We start from the raw sequence: 6,000 nt of genomic DNA on the forward strand, positions 1-6,000 counted from the left end.
TCTCTCTCTGCCCCTTCCCTGCTCATGCTCTCTCTCTCTCTCAAAAATAAATAAACATTAAAAATAATAATAAAATCGTTTTCACATGGCAGGAAAGAGAATGCCATCTCCAAGATGATATGGGTTAATCTTTCTTGGACTAGTTTGGTTGAAGTAGAGTTCTGCTGGGTCAAGTGTCCAGATGAATAAACGAAACAAGCTGGTAAATCAAACCCCACAGTCCACAGACTAAGCAACTCTTGCTTAATACAGTAAGTTAGAACTGACCCCCAGAAGATATAATAAAGGAAATAAACTCAAGAATAAAGATTAAGGAAATAACAATTAGACACAAAAATTTCTAACAGATGACTAACATAATGGTATTTAAGCTAACCCTGCTATCTAACATCCTAGAACATTGAGGATTCATTCCAAAGCCCCAAGAAACCCAGGTTCTATCACCAAACTGTCACCCAGTTATCCTGCCTGTACACTGAAGTTATTTAATAAAGACTTTGCCCCTCCTCACACCTTTTTATAACCAGTTTCTCAGAATCTTTAGAAATAAATACTTGCTAGCTTCTCTCTCCTTGGAGACCTACGGAAATGCTCCTTTTCTATTTCTAATCTAGGTGTCTCTTCTGTGTACAACCTAAAAGGAAAAAAAAATAGAAGAAAACAAAACAAAAAAGCTGTCTGCTAGAGTGTCGCGTCTCTACCTTCCGTCTTGTGACCAACTTCCATCATGAATTTTCCACTTTTCCTCATTCTTTCTTTGCTGGTGCTTCCTGGAGTTTGTTTCATAGCATCCCTTCTCTTAAAGTCTGGGGATAAGTAGAAGCAGTTTTACAAGTTGCTGCAATATTCTGAAAAAGACATTTAAAAATTTTTTTATTTATGAACTGTTGTTGTTTTGCCTGTTTCAAAACATAGGTTAAATAAGATCTACCTAGCCAACTTTTTAAACATACAGAAGTTTGGGCAGTCATTTTGATAAACAACTAAACTATATAATTAGACACATATGTAAATATGTGTTATATTCCTGCATATCACAAATGAGTATGTGCTTACATGTAATTTAAAAAGAAGCAAACAAGAACTAGTTGATTCAACCAATTTCCACATCACTTTTTGTTATCTAAACTTCACTCTGTATACCATAGAGTTATGTGACCGTTTTTCAACCATAAAGCTGAAATTGGTAGGTGATTTTATTCCCAGAGGAAATTTTCGTGGTGTCTTTACTATTTGAACTGTGTGTACCTTTCACTCTCCTGTATTTCCCCCCTTCTAATTTTTAAATAAAAATCACAAAATAAAATGTATCTACATTTTACAAATCAAATCCATCAACCAGTGTAAAGTATACTGTCCTAAAATGTTCTTTGTGAATTGTTAAATAATACTACATTCTTTGCTTAAATGAATATACATGACAATGAATGTATATCACCAAAAAAAGTTTGTATTCATATTTTATTACAATGGCAATCATAGACATCTATAGCATAGCTTTATTTAAATAAAAATAACACAAATAACCTATTCAGAAACAAAGTTAATCTGTGCTTTTTCTCTGTATTCACACTGATAATTAGGATATGTTCATCCCATCAGCCCCATCTACCATCATCCAAAAAGCAAGTAAGTATGCATTGTTATATTCTTTTACTTGTTTAGAGACTCAAAAGAAGCTAAAGTACCTTTATTGTTTATTTCATATATATGTATAGCATGTATAGAAGCATGTAAATATAGATAAAAAGAGACAACTTGTTTTTTTAATCAATTTTCACCCAAGACTTTTGTCAACTTCTGGGAGAATTGTGTTTAAATACAAGTAAAAGATATAACCCTTAGTCAGTGAATATGATTTCATAAAATAGGAAATGCTGTCTCTAAGCCCCTTTTTAGCTTGGGCCTTACTTTTCCCCCTTCCAGATCTAAACTGGCTAACCAAAGCAAAGTGTAGAATTATGGCAAATTAAGAAACTCTTTCCTCAAATTATATGCATTTTTTCAGATAAAAGTGGAGGGATTTGGGTCCTTGTATTTTGGAATGTGGATTTTGCTTTGTAGTCACCTAAAGAATTGTGTCAGGAGGTTTTTTGTTTTGTTTTTGTTTTGTTTTTTTGTGGTTTTTGTTTTGTTTTGTTTTCACTTCTCTTGGCCACCTTAGAAATAATCTTTTAAAATATACTATTAATTTTAGGAGAAAAGTGTCCTTTTACAGCAAATTTATAACTCTATTCTGAGACTTCCAAATACCTTATGCCAACATTATAAATTTTATTGTGATGTTGTAAAGTTACAGTTAAGGTACAATTCTTTAAAAGCATTTAATAGTTATAAAGCTGGTCACCATAGGAACCACTATAACTTAGGATCTTAGAATGTCAGATGATAATGCAGAGGATTATTGGCCAAAACTTCTTTTAAATGAGAAATATCTAACTGAATTGGTCATTTCTAAACTCAAGTCTGGGGAGGAAAGTGTGCTCTTAAAATGATGGCCTTCTAATCAGAGATGATCATTCTCCATTTCTGTTAGTCTACCTTTTTTTTTTTTTTGGCATATGCTGTCTACTAAATTAAATAGGATTTATTGGCCAGCTAGATTCTGAATTGCTCTCTTTTCCTGTGGATTAGGAGAGTGCATTTATTAGCCCTTTTCCTTGAAATCCACCTGGATCTTTTTATGTGGACTATCTAGTATTCTGCACACTTCCAATGCTTAATAAATATTACATTACAATATTAGCATAATAATAAATCATCTTAAAGTACTACATGGGCTATTAAGTGAGATCCTATTCAGTTTGAGCCAAGATATCAAAAAAGTTTTATTTTCTCTATACGCATACAAAGTAATTTTAAGACTCTCTTTCCATGAAATGCCCTTGCATCCATAAGATGTCTACATATTAAAAAGTGAAGTGTTGAAATGTGCATCTTCCAGTTATGTATTTAATTTGTTCAGTTTATTAAGGGACCTGAATTTGCAATTTTAATAAGAAGAAACTTCGGGGCGCCTGGGGGGCTCAGTCAGTTGAGCGTCCGACTTTGGCTCGGGTCATGATCTCAAGGTCTGTGAGTTTGAGCCCCACGTCGGGCTCTGTGCTGACAGCTCAGGGCCTGGAGCCTGCTCCGGATTCTGTGTCTCCCTCTCTCTCTGCCCCTCCCCTACTCATGCTCTGTCTCTCTCTCTCTCTCTCTGTCAAAAATAAATAAACATTAAAAAAAATTTTTTTAAAGAAGAAATTTAAAATTGGGCAGACAAAAATAGAAATAGTGCCATTTGTCAAGTAAATGCCCTTTTCCCAATGGCAATTGTAAAATCTTTATACAAGATTACCAGGCCAACACCTAGGTAGTGTTCCTTTCCAGTAAGAAGTTCTGTTTTGTCTGGGATTGGTTGTGTCACACAGACCTAGAGTAACAGCCACTGAAAACATGAGGATTTTCTTTACAGTTACAGAAACAAAAATGAAGCCAAAAATATTCAATTACTACAATCTCATCCTAACTGGTTGCTTTGAGATAGGTTCTAGTTTGAAACTTCCATCAAGGCAAAAAAATGAAAATATTTCTCCTTCCAAACATATTGTTTGTATATTGTACATTTTATCTACCTATATGTAAAACAAAGAGGATAAAAATGATGCATCATCTGTGGTGGACAGCAAAAAGGCCAATGTTCTTGCCCTGTTACAATATAACTTTGTAGTTCACCTTTCCCATCAATAGATGGAGTCTGTTTTTCTACTCCTTGAATCTGAGCTGACCCTGTGGCTTGACTTGGCTAACAGAATGTAGCAGAACAATGTTTTGCCAGTTTTGAACCATGCCTCAAGAGGCATTCAATTTTCCACACTTTATCTAGGAACCCTGCCTAATTACCATGTGGACAAGCCAAAGCTAGCCTTCTGGTTGATTAGAGACACGTAGCTCCTTTACCAGCATGGTCCCTACCAATCCCCAGAAGCAGAGCTATCTAACTGGCAGCTGCCAGCAGATGCATGAGAAATTCCCAGCTGAGGCTAGAAGAACTGTACAGCTGAGCCCAGCCTATACTGCCAACTCACAGAATCATGTTCTGAACAAATGGTTCTTGTTTTAAGCCAATAAATTTTGGGGTGGTTTGTTATACAGCAATAGATAACAGCTACATCTTCTTCTTAAATTATTGGAAATAAAATTTTGAATACTATTCAGCCCAAGTATATGTTATTCTTTTACAACTTTGATTTCCATTACTGAGGTACTTGGTGTTAAATCTGTAATTGGCAATCAGAATTTCCCAAATATTTCTAACAGGAATGTTTCTTTCTCCTACTTTACAAATTTCATAGAGATGATTCTTCTTCTTCTTCTTTTACCAAAAACTTAACCTGGGACCCTAAATGAACACAATTCACATTCAGGCCCTTCTGATCCTCTTAGGATAATGTCATTTGGTTAGAAGAGCAAACCTGAGCAGATGATTTGCCCGGAGGTAAATCATTCTTCTAAGAACATGGTGCCCAGCAGGAAAAATGAAAAGGTAAAATCAAAGGAAGCTATGACTAGCTTCATCTCAAATCTCCACATCACTCACGACTATTGATTTAACATCATGGCACCTCCATATTTCAGCAGGAGGATCTGCCACGAGACTGAAGCTGTAGTGACCCTGTAAGGGTCATCTCGCTGTCAACCTCAAATTACAACATCTCTGCTTTTGGCTGACAGCCATGGCAAGGGCAGGGGAAGCGCAGCTCTTTCTGTAGATAGAATAGATGTGTTTCAAGGAAGTGAGATACAAAGTGAAATTGTATATATCGAGTCTTATCTTCCTGTAAAGTTCTAAGTGGGAGGAGGGCTTTGCCAAGGTCCCTTAGGTGTGCTCCTTCTAAGTCTGGTTACTAGCCCAGCCTTATAATGTGTACCATGTAGGGTGGAGACTAATCCACAAACCCAAAGTTGTCTTTTCAGCATTCATTGTATTTTCATCCTCCACAGAAACCAAACCATTGACCACCCTTCCTTCCTGAGACTTTCTTATCCTTTGTTGTTTGTTATTCCATGTTTTCAGAATCCTCTTTTTTCATCTCCAACTATATTCTTCTGGCTGTCAACTATGAGTCACAGCCCAATGCCAGGCACATAGTGAATACTTAGTATTTGTGGAATGAATATCCATTCCTAAATATAGGTGTTTTCCTTAGCAGTTTTTTCCTTCTTCCCTAACATAATCTTTAATAATTGCATTCATACTCTCAGCTCCTATGACAGTCTCTTTATGGAAGTCTCCCAAGCCTTAGCTTTAGGATCTAATGCTTTCCATCATCAGACCCACACTCCCAGCCTTCTCATTTGCTTTTCTACATGACTGTACTCCAGTACCTCTAAACCAGCAAGCCCCAGAAGTGTATCTGCTCATTCAATACACCCTTTTCCTGGCACTACTGGTCTCTAGCATGCCAAAGTCAGGATATAGCCCATCATCAGTTCCCAAATGAGAACTGCTAGCTGACAGACTTGATAAAGCAGAGGACTCAATATTCCGTGAAGAATGCAAAAATTAGTTTCCTGATTTCTCATTTCTGTATCATGTTGGCTTCTAACTGGTCTCGGCCACCCATTCTTAGCCCTGTCCAATACCTGCTTCGTTCTGCAGTTAGAGTGATCTATTCCACAGAGAAACAGATGTCAACGTCCACCACTTAAAGGCTTCACATGCCTCACAAAATAAAGATAAAATTATCAATATGTCTATCAAACCCTGCATAAGCTGATGCCTCCCTTCCTCTCTAACCTCATCTCATAGAACCCTCCTCACACTCACTAACTCCAGCTACTCTGACCTTCTCCCATGTCCTTGAAGAAGCCATGCCTTTCCCTGTCTCTGGGTCTTTGTTTATGCTGTCCCCTTTGCCCGAAACATTTAGGCTCCCACCAGTTTACCTTGTATTCATCCTTCAAATCTCAGCTCAGATGTCACTTCCTTGGGGAAAGCTCTTCAGATCACGTAGA

This window comes from Panthera tigris, chromosome A1 (assembly GCF_018350195.1).
Source record: "Panthera tigris isolate Pti1 chromosome A1, P.tigris_Pti1_mat1.1, whole genome shotgun sequence".
Lineage (NCBI taxonomy): Eukaryota > Metazoa > Chordata > Mammalia > Carnivora > Felidae > Panthera > Panthera tigris.